General features: G+C 41.4%; 1 pseudogene; it reads left to right on the plus strand.

The window, feature by feature from the left end:
• Positions 1-18,957, plus strand: part of LOC132897728 (butyrophilin subfamily 1 member A1-like) — a 115,426-nt pseudogene that overhangs the window by 58,399 nt on the left and 38,070 nt on the right.

Genomic DNA, 18,957 nt, shown 5'->3' on the forward strand with positions numbered 1-18,957 from the left:
TCTACTGACTCTGATTTCACTCCATAGAAGCTTCTGTAAGAAGAGTAGAGACACGAACACATCATTCACAATACATTAAATGACTTGTTTTCTATCGGTGTCATAACTGACCTGTAACATCATGTTCCACTGTGTGAAGTGTGTGTCATCATTTAACAAATATATAACATCAGAGGACACTTACATTTCATAACTGCAATCTGATGTGTTGGTCATTTTCTTTATCACTGAATTACACTTATTCATCTATTTATACTTTCATTTATATAGAATTTACACAAAATACTCAAAACTATTTAATCTGTTTCAGCCTCAGAGCTTCAAAAGGCGAAGACAGATGCAGGTGAGAAACTTTTTGCTTGAAAATCAGACTGAATATTTAATCAACTGTAAGATGATAAAAGTCTGTAAAAGGTCTAGACATAAAAAGAAATGCTGTGTGTGTGGTCTGAAAGGAATTACATTAAAGAGACCTCAATTACTGGATATGAATGATAATTTTTATATGCAGCATTAGCTGTATTGTAAACTACATGGCCAAAAGTATGTGGACACCCCTCCTAATTCAGCTGTTTCAGCCGCACTCATTACTAACAGCTGATTAAACTCAAGCCCATAGCTGTACAATCTCCACAGACAAACACTGGCAGTAGAAAGGGTCGGACTAAAGAGCTCAGTGACTTTAAACATGGCTCTGTCAGAAGATGTCACCTTTACCACAAGTCAGTCTGTGAAATTTCTGCTCTACTAGATTTGCCTCAGTCAACTGTCAAGATATGTTCACACTAGCGAACAATAAAGCGACAGAAAGGCATTCATGTTCTCTATACACAGCAGGGTTGGAAATTGACTTTTTTATCCACCTGCCACTGTGGCTGGTGGACTCCAAAATCTGTCACTTTATTTATTTATTTATTTATTTATACCATCCACTTTGTTTTAACTAAAAGTGTGTAACTACATGTGAAAAATACAGTAAGAGCTACAATATCCAAGCATGATTATTTAGGTGGCGGCACGGTGGTGTAGTGGTTAGCGCTGTCGCCTCACAGCAAGAAGGTCCAGGTTCGAGCCCCGTGGCCGGCGAGGGCCTTTCTGTGCGGAGTTTGCATGTTCTTCCCGTGTCCGCGTGGGTTTCCTCTGGGTGCTCCGGTTTCCCCCACAGTCCAAAGACATGCAGGTTAGGTTAACTGGTGACTCTAAATTGACCGTAGGTGTGAATGAGAGTGTGAATGGTTGTCTGTGTCTATGTGTCAGCCCTGTGATGACCTGGTGACTTGTCCAGGGTGTACCCTGCCTTTTGCCCGTAGTCAGCTGGGATAGGCTCCAGCTTGCCTGCGACCCTGTAGAACAGGATAAAGCGGCTAGAGATAATGAGATGAGAAATTCAGGTTGAGTTTCTACTGACTCTGATTTCACTCCATAGAAGCTTCTGTAAGAAGAGTAGAGACACAAACACATCATTCACAATACATTAAATGACTTGTTTTCTATCGGAGTCATAACTGACCTGTAACATCATGTTCCACTGTGTGAAGTGTGCTTCATCATTTAACAAATATAGAACATCAGAGGACACTTATATTTCATAACTGCAATCTGATGTGTTGGTCATTTTCTTTATCACTGAATTACACTTATTCATCTATTTATACTTTCATTTATATAGAATTTACACAAAATACTCAAAACTATTTAATCTGTTTCAGCCTCAGAGCTTCAAAAGGCGAAGACAGATGCAGGTGAGAAACTTTTTGCTTGAAAATCAGACTGAATATTTAATCAACTGTAAGATAATAAAGTTCTGTAAAAGGTCTAGACATAAAAAAGAAATGCTCTGTGTGTGTGTGTGTGTGTGTGTGTGTGTGTGTGTCAAGTTTGTTTGTATAGCCGGTTTAACAATAGACATTGTCCCAAAGCAGGTGTGTGTGTGTGTGTGGGGGGGGGGGGGGGTCTGAAAGAAATTACATTAAAGAGACCTCAATTACTGGATATGAATGATAATTTTTATATGCAGCATTAGCTGTATTGTAAACTACATGGCCAAAAGTATGTGGACACCCCTCCTAATTCAGCTGTTTCAGCCGCACTCATTACTAACAGCTGATTAAACTCAAGCCCATAGCTGTACAATCTCCACAGACAAACACTGGCAGTAGAAAGGGTCGGACTAAAGAGCTCAGTGACTTTAAACATGGCTCTGTCAGAAGATGTCACCTTTACCACAAGTCAGTCTGTGAAATTTCTGCTCTACTAGATTTGCCTCAGTCAACTGTCAAGATATGTTCACACTAGCGAGCAATAAAGCGACAGAAAGGCATTCATGTTCTCTATACACAGCAGGGTTGGAAATTGACTTTTTTATCCACCTGCCACTGTGGCTGGTGGACTCCAAAATCTGTCACTTTATTTATTTATTTATTTATACCATCCACTTTGTTTTAACTGAAAGTGTGTAACTACATGTGAAAAATACAGTAAGAGCTACAATATCCAAGCATGATTATTTAGGTGGCGGCACGGTGGTGTAGTGGTTAGCACTGTCGCCTCACAGCAAGAAGGTCCAGGTTCGAGCCCCGTGGCCGGCGAGGGCCTTTCTGTGCGGAGTTTGCATGTTCTTCCCGTGTCCGCGTGGGTTTCCTCTGGGTGCTCCGGTTTCCCCCACAGTCCAAAGACATGCAGGTTAGGTTAACTGGTGACTCTAAATTGACCGTAGGTGTGAATGAGAGTGTGAATGGTTGTCTGTGTCTATGTGTCAGCCCTGTGATGACCTGGTGACTTGTCCAGGGTGTACCCCGCCTTTTGCCCGTAGTCAGCTGGGATAGGCTCCAGCTTGCCTGCGACCCTGTAGAACAGGATAAAGCGGCTAGAGATAATGAGATGAGAAATTCAGGTTGAGTTTCTACTGACTCTGATTTCACTCCATAGAAGCTTCTGTAAGAAGAGTAGAGACACAAACACATCATTCACAATACATTAAATGACTTGTTTTCTATCGGAGTCATAACTGACCTGTAACATCATGTTCCACTGTGTGAAGTGTGCTTCATCATTTAACAAATATAGAACATCAGAGGACACTTATATTTCATAACTGCAATCTGATGTGTTGGTCATTTTCTTTATCACTGAATTACACTTATTCATCTATTTATACTTTCATTTATATAGAATTTACACAAAATACTCAAAACTATTTAATCTGTTTCAGCCTCAGAGCTTCAAAAGGCAAAGACAGATGCAGGTGAGAAACTTTTTGCTTGAAAATCAGACTGAATATTTAATCAACTGTAAGATAATAAAGTTCTGTAAAAGGTCTAGACATAAAAAAGAAATGCTCTGTGTGTGTGTGTGTGTGTGTGTGTGTGTGTGTGTGTGTGTGTGTGTGTGTGTCAAGTTTGTTTGTATAGCCGGTTTAACAATAGACATTGTCCCAAAGCAGGTGTGTGTGTGTGTGTGTGGGGGGGGGGGGGGGGGGGGTCTGAAGGAATTACATTAAAGAGACCTCAATTACTGGATATGAATGATAATTTTTATATGCAGCATTAGCTGTATTGTAAACTACATGGCCAAAAGTATGTGGACACCCCTCCTAATTCAGCTGTTTCAGCCGCACTCATTACTAACAGCTGATTAAACTCAAGCCCATAGCTGTACAATCTCCACAGACAAACACTGGCAGTAGAAAGGGTCGGACTAAAGAGCTCAGTGACTTTAAACATGGCTCTGTCAGAAGATGTCACCTTTACCACAAGTCAGTCTGTGAAATTTCTGCTCTACTAGATTTGCCTCAGTCAACTGTCAAGATATGTTCACACTAGCGAGCAATAAAGCGACAGAAAGGCATTCATGTTCTCTATACACAGCAGGGTTGGAAATTGACTTTTTTATCCACCTGCCACTGTGGCTGGTGGACTCCAAAATCTGTCACTTTATTTATTTATTTATTTATACCATCCACTTTGTTTTAACTGAAAGTGTGTAACTACATGTGAAAAATACAGTAAGAGCTACAATATCCAAGCATGATTATTTAGGTGGCGGCACGGTGGTGTAGTGGTTAGCACTGTCGCCTCACAGCAAGAAGGTCCAGGTTCGAGCCCCGTGGCCGGCGAGGGCCTTTCTGTGCGGAGTTTGCATGTTCTTCCCGTGTCCGCGTGGGTTTCCTCTGGGTGCTCCGGTTTCCCCCACAGTCCAAAGACATGCAGGTTAGGTTAACTGGTGACTCTAAATTGACCGTAGGTGTGAATGAGAGTGTGCATGGTTGTCTGTGTCTATGTGTCAGCCCTGTGATGACCTGGTGACTTGTCCAGGGTGTACCCCGCCTTTTGCCCGTAGTCAGCTGGGATAGGCTCCAGCTTGCCTGCGACCCTGTAGAACAGGACAAAGCGGCTAGAGATAATGAGATGAGAAATTCAGGTTGAGTTTCTACTGACTCTGATTTCACTCCATAGAAGCTTCTGTAAGAAGAGTAGAGACACAAACACATCATTCACAATACATTAAATGACTTGTTTTCTATCGGAGTCATAACTGACCTGTAACATCATGTTCCACTGTGTGAAGTGTGCTTCATCATTTAACAAATATAGAACATCAGAGGACACTTATATTTCATAACTGCAATCTGATGCGTTGGTCATTTTCTTTATCACTGAATTACACTTATTCATCTATTTATACTTTCATTTATATAGAATTTACACAAAATACTCAAAACTATTTAATCTGTTTCAGCCTCAGAGCTTCAAAAGGCGAAGACAGATGCAGGTGAGAAACTTTTTGCTTGAAAATCAGACTGAATATTTAATCAACTGTAAGATAATAAAGTTCTGTAAAAGGTCTAGACATAAAAAAGAAAGGCTCTGTGTGTGTGTGTGTGTGTGTGTGTGTGTGTGTGTGTGTGTGTGTGTGTGTGTGTCAAGTTTGTTTGTATAGCCGGTTTAACAATAGACATTGTCCCAAAGCAGGTGTGTGTGTGTGTGTGGGGGGGGGGGGGGGGTCTGAAAGGAATTACATTAAAGAGACATCAATTACTGGATATGAATGATCATTTTTATATGCAGCATTAGCTGTATTGTAAACTACATGGCCAAAAGTATGTGGACACTCTCCTAATTCAGCTGTGTCAGCCGCACTCATTACTAACAGCTGAATAAACTCAAGCCCATAGCTGTACAATCTCCACAGACAAACAGTGGCAGTAGAATGGGTCGGACTAAAGAGCTCAGTGACTTTAAACATGGCTCTGTCAGAAGATGTCACCTTTACCACAAGTCAGTCTGTGAAATTTCTGCTCTACTAGATTTGCCTCGGTCAACTGTAAAGATATGTTCACACTAGCGAGCAATAAAGCGACAGACAGGCATTCATGTTCTCTATACACAGCAGGGCTGGAAATGGACTTTTTTATCCACCTGCCACTGTGGCTGGTGGACTCCAAAATCTGTCACTTTATTTATTTACTTTTACCAGCCACTTTGTTTAACTGAAAGTGTGTAACTGCATGTGAAAAATACAGTAAGAGCTACAATATCCAAGCATGATTATTTAGGTAAATACACTATTGCAGGGGTTTTCAAAGTGTGGGAGAGTGAGCCCCCCCTCGGAGAGCAAATAAACAACAGCGCCCCCCTTACAATTTTTGTTGTTGCTATACTTAATGTTCCATTCGTATTTAAAAAAAAAAAAGGTTGTTGTACACATTATTTTTTTTCTTTTTCACATTTTAAACATCTCATCTCATCTCATTATCTCTAGCCGCTTTATCCTTCTACAGGGTCGCAGGCAAGCTGGAGCCTATCCCAGCTGACTACGGGCGAAAGGTGGGGTACACCCTGGGAAAGTCGCCAGGTCATCACAGGGCTGACACATAGACACAGACAACCATTCACACTCACATTCACACCTACGTTCAATTTAGAGTCACCAGTTAACCTAACCTGCATGTCTTTGGACTGTGGGGGAAACCGGAGCATTTTAAACATCTGTGCTTTTTAAAACATCTTGTTTTACACGTTTTAAACATCTATTAGCATCATTAGCTAGCACCTCTTGGCAGACAACACACTGTGGCAGTGGAGCATCTTCAGATCCAGTCCATGTAAATCCAAACTTTAAATAATCGTGGTCATACTTCCTTCTTTTTCCAGTCCCCCAGGATTCCGCGGGCCTTTTTTGTGATTGTTGCGGGCTAAAATGTCTGATGTTGCGGGGGTTTCCAAAAAAATTGCGATGAAAGTTGCGGTGTTTAGGTTTTTGTTGCGATTACATTGCGGGAGGAAGTGAAAGTTGCGATTTTCTCTTTTTGTGATTAAAATTGAGTGATATGTTAAATATTAAGTTATTACTGAAAAACTATTGATTAAAAAAACAGACACTGATAAATGGTCCTATAAACAACTTTACCAATATAAAAGATTACCAGGACTACAAAAATGCAGAAAAATAGGCTTTACTTATCCAAATGCAGCTGTTGGTTCAAAAGTTAAAGTGCAGAGAACCTCACAGCACAACATTAAGTTACCTTAAAATATAATATAAATGCCTCAGCTTTCATGTAAGAGAAAAGAAAACTATTAATACTAGTGCTGTGTGCAGGCAGTCTCTCCTGAATACTAAATTAAACAATAATTATAAACTAATAAAATAAGTGGCTCAGGCTTCATAGAAGAAAAAAACAATTTGAACAGAATCTCACAGTATGATGCTGAAGCTGCCTAAACAATGGAAAATAAAATACCATTTTGGCAAAAATGTTGGCATCCATTAATTTCTTGTATTAAGTAAAAGAAAAATAAAGTGCACACAGTCATTCACTGTAAACATAACACACTTTCAGTAACAGAATTTAAGCCTATATAAACATTGTCTCGCACGCGCATGCTGCTTCTCTTGAACATAGACATCCGGAAGTAAGGCGGAAGGTAGTTTGTCGACGTCACCACAAGACGACGCCAACGATTGGTCAAATTTGCGGGAAAGTTGCGGTGATTGGATATAATTGCAACACCGCCCTGAGTTCGCGGGGATTGGTTGAATTTGCGCTGAAGTTGCAAATCGCAACATCCTGGAGGCTCTGTTTTTTTTGCTTGGCCCAGACTTTGTCTCCTCACTCCCTGTAGCTTTAGGTACTAAAAATCGATCCATTTTGTCTCTCACGTTGCGCCCCGGCGGCACGGTGGTGTAGTGGTTAGCGCTGTCGCCTCACAGCAAGAAGGTCCTGGGTTCGAGCCCCATGGCCGGCGAGGGCCTTTCTGTGCGGAGTTTGCATGTTCTCCCCGTGTCTGCGTGGGTTTCCTCCGGGTGCTCCGGTTTCCCCCACAGTCCAAAGACATGCAGGTTAGGTTAACTGGTGACTCTAAATTGACCGTAGGTGTGAATGGTTGTCTGTGTCTATGTGTCAGCCCTGTGATGACCTGGCGACTTGTCCAGGGTGTACCCCGCCTTTCGCCCGTAGTCAGCTGGGATAGGCTCCAGCTTGCCTGCGACCCTGTAGAAGGATAAAGCGGCTAGAGATAATGAGATGAGATGAGACGTTGCGCCCCCCCGAAGAACTCTGGCGCCCCCCGGGGGGGCGCGCCCCACACTTTGAAAAGCCCTGCACTATTGTATTTCACAAGTTAAATATTTAAAATGGAGGAAAAAAGGTCAGCATTTTGATGTTAGTTGCATTTGATGAGTTGGGCAGATTTAAAACACTACACACTATTAACCATTCACTGGAGACTCTGTTGTTGGCTTTTCTCATTGTTGCATTATTTATGCTCCTTTTATTTATCCACCACTGTGGCTGATAGATGGCGCAAAATCACCCACCATTATGCAAAATCGCCTGCGTTTGGCAGGTAGCGGGTGTTAATCTCCAACACTGATACACACATGACAAAGAACTGCGATTTCAGTGACCGTGACAACGCGACAATCAACATGCCAGTTGAAATTCTCAACTTTGTGAAAATTAGTTACAAAGTGATAAATGCAAACAATTAGCTCAAATTATTACTTAGACTAATCATACAGTGCATGTAGTACAATATTTTTTCACTCCCACCTCACTGTGGTTCCTGCCTATAATTAGTTTATATGTACTGTTTAACTAAAATAAAATGGGGGAAAAACCTCAGAACAGTGGTTTTGTTTAAATGCATCATACATGATTTCTCCTTCAAACTGTATAGAGACATTTACAAAGAAAACTAGTTTGTACAGTTAGCGTGTGTTGTGAATAGCTAGTATGAATACACATGTAACATACAAACAACTAATTTTTCTCACTTTTGCTTTATTAAAATCTGAGGATGTGCACTTTAACCACATGTAAAAAGATATGTTCTTACCATCAAATACTTTCATTCCATATTTTGTTGCTTTTTTGTATTTTGGGGGTTTTGTTTTCAAGTAGAGTTTTTACTTTGATTTCGGTTGGACCAGCAACACCCTCCGCCATTTTGTTTTTCTCCATTCACGGTATTTGACCTGATATCCTAGTAGTAGAGTAGCCAATCAGAGCGCGCGATTGCTCATATCCAGTGAATATGGATGGAATGACTGATGATATTTTATCATATTGTGCAGCAGTAAGGCACTGTGTGATATTAAATGTGGTAGTGGATTGTGTGTGTGTGCACGTGTGCGTGTAAGACAGAGACAGAGCAGAGAGAGAATGATGAGAGAATGACTATTATGTTGCCATGTGTCATTCATTACTAAATTAATTGTTGTATTTGTTGGCAAATTGCTGTGGTATAAGCGGAATAACACCACATTAATTTTGTATAACAGCACAATCCATCGTGCTATTTCTTAAGTAATATATTATGACATTTGTACAAAAAAATTATACAAACTAGAAATATACTTAGTGTTTCTCAGTATTTCAGGAGATCACTGTGCAGTTCTGTTTTATATTTAATCAGTAACTTGCAGAAACAAAGCAGGAGTGAATGAATAGTGCTACATTAACAGTTATACAGTTAGTTCCAGGTCACTAATTTGACTGCAAAAGCAGCGTTCCAGGAGAACTGATATTTAGTATAACAACACTGGGACATTTCATTGTTTCTGCCACTCCACTTCTCTGTGTTCATTACATAAAATTACAATTCTAGCAACAGGTCATTACACTGAAGCCATAACTGCACGTACTACAGTCAGTGGTGGAATGTAACTAAATGCATTTTGAGGGACCTGCACTTTACTTGAGTATTTTCATTTTATGTAACTTTATACTTCTTCTCCACAACATCACAGAGGCAAATATTGTGCTTTTTACTCCACTCCATTTGTCTGACAGCTTTAGCTACTAATGACTTTTCAGATTATAAAAGTTTTCATACCCTTCCTGTCCAGTGCAAACCGTGTATCACCAAATCTGCTGAGTTCGAATGTTTGTGATAAACTAAAGGATGAAGTTTTCCTTTAGTAGCTGAACAAATTGTCCTGCTTCTTAAGCAAAATAAAATATTTAATAATCCTCTTGGATTAGCTGGAAAATGCATCGTCACAAAGCTGAAAATAGGGATGTTTCTCTGAGCTCATGAAAAGCTGACTTTTTAGACATATGTGGTTCCCACAGGACAGCGACGCTACAAATATATGATAATCTGATAGAATATGGTGCTTTGCTGGAGATTGAACTATATTATCCTGATCAAATGTAATGATGAAGGTAACGGGGAGGTTGTTACACTGTTTGGGCCTCTGACTTCGAGACACAATTTAACATGGTGACGGTTCATGAGAAGGTGCAGATCGGGGCAGAAATTACAGTTCCTTCTCATGTATCCAGATTTGGACAACAAGAAGTAAACAGGAAGGATGTTTATGGAGGGAAATTAGAATCAGCAGAACCCAATATTATACGACATCATTTTATTACGACCTGAATTTTTTAAACTCGAATTTCTGAAACCATTAATTTCTTAACCTAAATTTTCAGTATCTGAATTTCAGATTGTTTAATTTAGAACCAATATATTCAACAATCTCAAGATTCACATGAACAATTTTCAATAATCACATTTACACATGTCTTTTCAAGCATTTCACTCCACCTCTATTTCACTCCTTGGAGGCTTCTGTAAGAAGAGTTTAGACACAAACACATCACTCACAATACATTAAATGACTTGTTTTCTATCTGAGTCATAACTGACCTGTAACAACATGTTCCACTGTGTGAAGTGTGCTTCATAATTTAACAAATATATAACATCAGAGGACACTTACATTTCATAACTGCAATCTGATGTGCTGTCCATTTCCTTTATCACTATATTACACTGCTTCATCTATTTATACTTTTATTTAAATAGAATTTACACAAAATACTCAACTATTTTATCTGTTTCAGCCAAGAAGCTTCAAAAGGTGAAGACAGATGCAGGTGAGAATAAACTTTTTGCTTTAAAATCAGACTGAATATTTAATCAACTGTAAGATAATAAAACTCCGTAAAAGGTCTAGACATAAAAAGAAATGCTCTGTGTGTGTGTGGTCTGAAAGGAATTACAGTAAAGAGACCTCAGTTACTGAATATGAATGATAATTTTTTATATGCAGCATTAGCCGTACTGTACACTACATGGCCAAAAGTATGTGGACACCCCTCCTAATTCAGCTGTTTCAGCCACACTCATTACTAACAGCTGAATAAACTCAAGCCCATAGCTGTACAATCTCCACAGACAAACACTGGCAGTAGAATGGGTCGGACTAAAGAGCTCAGTGACTTTAAACATGGCTCTGTCAGAAGATGTCACTTTTACCACAAGTCAGTCTGTGAAATTTCTGCTCTACTAGATTTGCCTCAGTCAACTGTAAAGATATGTTCACACTAGTGAGCAATAAAGCGACAGACAGGCATTCATGTTCTCTATACACAGCAGGGTTGGAAATTGACTTTTTTATCCACCTGCCACTGTGGCTGGTGGACTCCAAAACCTATCAGTCACTTTATTTATTTATTTATTTGTTTATTTATACCAGCCACTTTGTTTAACTGAAAGTGTGTAACTGCATGTCCAAATTTATTGAATATATTGGTTCTAAATTAAACAATCTCAAGATTCACATGAACAATTTTCAATAATCACATTTACACGTCTTTTCAAGCATTTCACTCCACCTCTATTTCACTCCTTAGAGGCTTCTGTAAGAAGAGTTTAGACACAAACACATCACTCACAATACATTAAATGACTTGTTTTCTATCTGAGTCATAACTGACCTGTAACATCATGTTCCACTGTGTGAAGTGTGCTTCATCATTTAACAAATATAGAACATCAGAGGACACTTACATTTCATAACTGCAATCTGATGTGCTGTCCATTTCCTTTATCACTATATTACACTGCTTCATCTATTTATACTTTTATTTAAATAGAATTTACACAAAATACTCAACTATTTTATCTGTTTCAGCCAAGAAGCTTCAAAAGGTGAAAACAGATGCAGGTGAGAATAAACTTTTTGCTTTAAAATCAGACTGAATATTTAATCAACTGTAAGATAATAAAACTCCATAAAAGGTCTAGACATAAAAAGAAATGCTCTGTGTGTGTGTGTGTGTGTGTGTGTGTGTGTGTGTGTGTGGTCTGAAAGGAATTACAGTAAAGAGACCTCAATTACTGGATATGAATGATAATTTTTTATATGCAGCATTAGCCGTACTGTACACTACATGGCCAAAAGTATGTGGACACCCCTCCTAATTCAGCTGTTTCAGCCACACTTATTACTAACAGGTGAATAAATTCAAGCCCATAGCTGTATAATCTCCACAGACAAACACTGGCAGTAGAATGGGTTGGACTAAAGGGCTCAGTGACTTTAAACATGGCTCTGTCAGAGGATGCCGCTTTTACCACAAGTCACTTTGTGAAATTTCTGCTCTACTAGATTTGCCTCAGTCAACTGTAAAGATATGTTCACACTCACGAGCAACAAAGCAACAGGCAGCCATTCATGTTCTATATACACACGTGACACAGAGCCGTGATTTCAGCAACAGTGACAAGCAACATGCAAGTTTAAATTTTCTCAAGTATTTGCAAATTAGGTATGAAGTGGTAAATCCAAACAATTGGCTCAAATGATTCCTCAGACTAATCGTACGGTGCATGTAGTACAATAGTTTTTCACTCCCACCTCACTTTAGTTCCTACCTGTAATTAGTTCCTATGTACTGTTTAAAATAAAATGGGGAAAAAACTCAGAACAGTGGTTTTGTTTTAACATGTCATATATGATTTCTCCTTCAACCTGTATAGAGACATTACAAAGAAAACTAGTTTGTACAGTTAGCTTGTGTTGCGAATAGCTAGTATGAATACATGTTATGTAACGTACATCAAACAGCAAATTTTTCTCACTTTTTCCACTTTAAAAGAATGTCACAGTTGAAAATATAAAGACAAATAAAATCGTATCTTGTAGTAAATTGTGTGCTGTCGCCTACATTTTGTTCAGGACTCCTTCTCACTGGAGTTGAATGGATGGTACACACCCACAGGCGACAACAGTAGTGCTCGCTCCATGCCCACAAGAGACAAACTACAAGCGGCATGAGTGATTTGTGGTGTGCTAATGTGAACACAGGGTTAGTGCTATTATTGTGAAGCATCTAGGAGCAACAACAGCTCAACCACGAAGTGACAGTCCACACAAACTGACAGAGCAGGGCCGCTGAGTGCTGAAGCACGGAGTGCAGAAAAACCCTCTGCTGCATCACTCACTACAGAGATTCAAACTGCCTCTGGAAGCAACATCAGCACAAGAAATGTGCATCAGGAGCTTCATTAAAATAGGTTTCCATGGCCAACAGCTGCACACAAGTTTAAGGTCACTATGCGCAATGCCAACTCCATATTAGCACCCATGGTTTTGGAATGGGACGTCTGTAGGTATCATGCCGCCATCTTGTGTCAGAACTACAATTCCCAGGCAACTTCCGCGTGACCTACGTCACGAGTGGGCGGGATCATCTACGTCAGTCCGCCATGCGCGCATAAGTCCAAGCGGAAGCTCCGCCATTTTGTCTCTCGTGTCTGGATTTCAAGGAGTCTAGACGCACAAAAGAGATGCTCTCCACCAAAAAGACGTCTTTTTCTTTCTTTCTTGCAAGATTCACCATCCAGCGCGTTCTGTGCCTAACCACTGGCCAAGGTAAAAGTCCAGAATAGCGCGATCTTTAAACTCAACCTGAGTTACAACCGGTGTCTTCGTATAAGAAGTGACGTCACGACTGCAGCCCAGGCAGTTAAAAGTTAAGAAGCGATTGAATCCTTTTTAACTCAAAAGCGCTGTGCATCTTATTCTAATCAGAGACTTTTCCTCATGAACGCTGAGGTTCGGACCAAGAATCCTCTGCTTTCCACGGGAACCACCCAAGTGCTCCGCTGGACCCGAAAGTTTTCTACGCCTCCATCACGAGCGGCTCACGTGCTCCCACTGCGAGGCCCAAAACTACACCGGCGAATAGTTCTTCATATCTTGCTAAAGGCAGGATTAAGTAAGATTTTGGCATTTGGGCATAATTAAGATAGTCTTAGGAATTTGCTTTTATTTGAAATAGTGTGAATTTAAACCCAGGTTTATCTGTTACACTGTTAGACACGCAGCGTGTTGATTTATTTTGGTTCTATGTTCTCTCAATTGTTTAATAGATAGGCTGTGCATGCTCCTTCTCTCTCTCTTATTCTGACTAACACTAATTTCCTTATCATACATTTTGACCTTATCAAGGTTTCAGTGAGTTTGGTAATGTTATGAGTGTGGAATCTTTTTGTTACTGAGAAAACACGTGCTCAACAGGCCTGACCAGGCCTGATACACTTTAGATAGCTTCCCTTTGTCTTTAGCAACACGTGCTCAGTAGGCCTCACCAGGGCTAACAAACACACACTTTAGCTAGGCCATAGGGCCTTTCACAAACATACTAGCAACACAAGGCTAATCTAGGCCTCCACCACGTGTAGTTAGCTACACGAGGCTAAACACATGGTCAAGTCCTTCCCCCCCACCCACCCACAAGCACACATTAGCCACAGAGCTAATCCTTTGTTCTGTTTAGATAACATTCCTTTGTTTTAGCTAGCAACAAGCTAGGCCATACACACACCACACATAAACACACACATGTATACACACCTCATATTTGTATATATTGATTATCCATTTTTGTCTTTGTTATAATAAATCCATTTATTATCAAAGCTGTGTGTATTCATCTTGTTGGTGAACAATATCTGAAGTCCCCAATCTCCTCAAAGAATTCAAAAAGGTGCATATGAGTTATGTAATATGGTAAGTGATCATAATAATTTGGAAATATAGCATAATTTAGCTGTTTGGTAATTTATTATTAAGCACCAGGATTAATGGTATGATTCACTAAATGATTCATTGAACGATTCACTAAATGATTCATTGAACGATTCACTAAATGATTCACTAAACGATTCACTAAATGATTCAATGAATGATTCACTTCAAATGAGACTGATTCTATGGTATGATTCAATTCAAATGAGTCAAAGTAAACGATTCAATGGGATTGATTCATTTTAATTATTAACCTTAAAATTTAATGAGACTGATTTAATGAGATTGATCACTTAATTTCAGTAATTAACTGATTGCACCCACAGTCAAATTGGTGCCCCGTGTGAGGAGATTGGTTTGTTGACTTCTGGAATATTGTTCAACAACAAATAAACTATCAGTTGATTCAGCAACTGCTAAGGTATATCCCCAGGTGTGTTAAAATGGTTAACAGTAGCGTGATAACCATATCACAAATACTCATAACCTATTCAACTTAGGATAAGAGAGCATTTAAAAACCAATAAACCTTATTAATTACATAGTTAATGTTAATTAATAATGATTAATTAATAATTAACTCATTGATTAATTATCTAGTATCCAGCCTAAGTAAAATGGCATCCCCTCATGTCTCAAAAATGGAAGACAATGCTCAAGACATGTCTCTCCTTGAGGTCATCGCAGATCTCATTCACTGCTCTGCCTCTGGGAAGGCAAACATTAAGTACATGAGTGTGAATGCCAAAACAACTTAGATAACTCAAACAAACATATGAGAGATCCAAAAAGAACAACTTTTAGTGTCCAAGCGGCACTAGGTAAGCTATTCCTATCATACTTCCAAGATGCTGATTCAGAAATCAGGTGCCTCCACGGAGAGGTTGAAAGGCTGACTACCAGCAATGCTGAGCTGACAGCCGATAATAATGATTTACATAGGGAGCGTGAGCTCTTGAAGACCTCCCTTGATGATTGCACCGAACAGCTAGAGAAAGCTGAAATGGTTGCTAAGAGGGCTGCCCAGGAGCAGACCCCCCAAGAGCAGCGCGAGGGGCGTGAAAGACCCCCAACAATGCGCCAAAGCTCAGAGCGGGAAGAGGCGTCCGAACCGGACACCGTAAATGATCTGGTCGAGAACCAGACATCCCGCCAAACTCCATCAACTCGCTACACGACTCCGTCGTCGTCCAGCTAGGATGGAGCCGCCCTGCGCTCATCCCGAGCCCAGGCCCATAGCACACCTAGGTCAGTGCGCTTCAGTTTCCCTGATCCATCTTCAGATGAATCAGACCACGCATCTCGTGCGAAGTGGGAGCGATTCCAGAGTAGCTCAGACAGTGAGTACTCAGGAGAGCAAAAGAAGTCACGTAAGGATGCGCACCAAGCCCTCCGCCTACGGCAAATTGACCTACTTGCCCAAGATATCGAGCGATTCGATCCCGATAATAAAAGAACAAACGTAAATGATTATTTACAAGGAATTGACCGATGCCTGATGGACCTGCCGAACGCCACAACACATGAAAAACTTAGACTAATCTGGAAGACCTCCAGTAGTAGCGTTCGTGCCTTTTTAGAGACACTACCCCCAAACATTCATGATAGTTATTCGAAACTTCGCAATTACATGAGGGAAGAATATGCGCCATACATGGACGAAACCTCTGCGACATTGTGTGCATTACAAATCAAACAAAAACGGTCTGAGGCGCCTCGTGAATATTACAGATGGCTACATACTGCCTATTTCCAAGGTAGTAGCGCACCAGGGTTGGAAGAAGATAGAGGTTTCATATCTCTCTTCTTACATAACCTCCACCCAAGCGTGCGGACCCATGTCACACTGACATGTCGACGAGGTCGCTATTCGATGAGGGAAATTAGGCGACTAGCCCAAATGACCTGGGAGACCATCGTCAAAAAAGCAAACGGAAACGATGATGACCCCAGAGTCCTTAGGCTCCAGGATGCAAATGGGCCCCCGCTAACCTTAGAAGGAGGCGAAGCTCCAAAAGGGGGACCCACCTGGAAAAATTCCGGTCCAGCCCGATCCTTGCCGAGCCATCACAGGGGTGAGTGGAAAAATCGAAAAGGTAAGGCCAGGAGGGACCGAGGGCAAGTCCACAGTGACTATGGCAATCGCCCATCACATGAAAAGGGTCATAGGGAACAAAACGGTTGGCAGCAAAACCGTCATCCCCGCTCTGACCAGAAACGGCAGAAGCGTTCCGACCGTAGCTCTAAACGTAAGGGTAGAGACGACCAACACAGTGACTCAGACCAACCTGGTGAGTTCCCCTCAGAGCTGGAGTCTTTAAAAGCCCAGTTGGCTGAGATTAAAGAACTGTTACAGGAGACGTCAGACCCCTCAACAGATAAAACAAAAGAGCCCAAGAAAAATGACAAAAAGCTATTCGCTGGCATGACTAGGCCAGGAACCACGGGTATATCTCGTGAAAGGGGGAGGAGATCCCTCTGAAACAGCAGGCGAGGGTCAGGATGTAGGGCCCCCCCCGGTGGCGAAGGCAAACACACAAGACGCACCTCTCATGTGCGCTAAAGTCTTCACCACCATTTCTCAGACACACAGCTCTCACAAGGCGACCCAATCCCAACGACAATCCCTGCGACATAAACTTAGCCAACTTCACACAAAACAAAACCCCACAGTCGTTGGATCCCACAAAATATGCACAAAACCGTTGCGACGAGATTAGTGCGAACACTGATCAACCGAGCGCCACGCGAGATCAAATTTCCGATGAACTTCAGTTCATGTCTTTGTACACCAAGTCCGATGTCGAAACACCCGACATCGCGACTCCCCCTAGTGGCAAAAATCTCCCTCTATCCATCGACTCAGACACAGACACCCATTTCACTGCTGGTGTAATGGCTGCGCTGTGGAACATGTTAGGCGTCGAGGCGAAATTCCATATCGCGTACCACCCTCAATTCTCTGGTCAGGCTGAACGAGCCATTCAAACCATTGTGAGCATGCTGCGAAAGTATATCACAAACCATGGTAAAATTTGGGACGTGAAACTTCCCTTGGTGCTAAGGGCCATTCGGTCCACCCCTCATTGCGCCACTGAAGTCACACCCTTTGGGATGATGACTGGACGAGAGTCGGTTCTTCCCCCGCAACTCCTATACAAACCAGAGGCCATGAGCGTCGCGATTGCATACACCGCACATCAACATGTCGCTGACCTACGACGCCACCTACAGTCAACCTTTACAGGTGCCCAAAGGAATCTCGATTCGAGAGTAGGACACAAAGCCTACTATGCCCGAATCTCGGAGAAGTTCCTACCACCCTGGTCGAGACCTTTCGATCGTGGGAAAACCATTCCCCGTCGCATATCACATTAGGACATCTAGGCCTAATCAAACACTTTCATATCGATTTCCATGATAATCGAATCAAACCTTTTGAACAGTCCTCACTCCAAAAGGGGGTGGATGACAGCTAGGCCCATCATGTCCACCTAGCTTGTATGCATCACTCAACCATAAGCATACACTAACATTCCCGGTCAGACTTCACCAACCCAATGAAGTAATAACCCTTCAGTATAACATGGTAGATAAAATACTAAAATCCGCTGCTATTACTAGTGTGTATTCATCGCAAATACACCCGGCATATAGTCTTGGCAGTGCTATCCTCATTTTTGTGAATCCACAAGACTTAGAGATATGCACCCCCACTAAAGACATCCACTGGGTCTGGGTCTGCCCAGGCAACCCATACATAACACTATGCCAAGTTAGATAAGATGGTCTGTGTCCCTGACAGCTTTAGCCGCAGTAGCGCACGCTCTCTGGCCAGACCACACACTGCGATTACCGAACACAGAAGATTTCTAGAAGATTAGTTTTGCCAACCCAAACACTAATACTTCTTTCCTTCCTTCATTTCTTCTCTTTTCTTGTTTTTTTATGCATAAGAAATTGAACCCTACATGTTTCATGTTCAATGTTTAATATTTTTTTATGTGATTTTGATCTAGTTAGTGAGATGGTGATTATATGCCCAAAATGCCCATAGTGATATGCCCAAAGTGCCTCTGTCTCCAACTGTCTTACTGGAACTCACAAGTTTACACAGTCTTCACAGGACACCATGGACTGTGCAGAGCAAGGCTACCTCAAGGACTATGGACATGGCGATGATACGATATGGTGCTCTCAGTGCTACGACTCCGTCATACCCCTGAGACCAAAAGGGGAACTGTAGGTATTATGCCGCCATCTTGTGTCAGAACTACAATTCCCAGGCAACTTCCGCGTGACCTACGTCACGCGTGGGCGGGATCATCTACGTCAGTCCGCCATGCGCGCATAAGTCCAAGCGGAAGCTCCGCCATTTTGTCTCTCGTGTCTGGATTTCAAGGAGTCTAGACGCACAAAAGAGATGCTCTCCACCAAAAAGACGTCTTTTTCTTTCTTTCTTGCAAGATTCACCATCCAGCACGTTCTGTGCCTAACCACTGGCCAAGGTAAAAGTCCAGAATAGCGCGATCTTTAAACTCAACCTGAGTTACAACCGGTGTCTTCGTATAAGAAGTGACGTCACGACTGCAGCCCAGGCAGTTAAAAGTTAAGAAGCGATTGAATCCT

The sequence above is a fragment of the Neoarius graeffei genome, chromosome 1, assembly GCF_027579695.1.
Source record: "Neoarius graeffei isolate fNeoGra1 chromosome 1, fNeoGra1.pri, whole genome shotgun sequence".
Taxonomy (NCBI): Eukaryota; Metazoa; Chordata; class Actinopteri; order Siluriformes; family Ariidae; genus Neoarius; species Neoarius graeffei.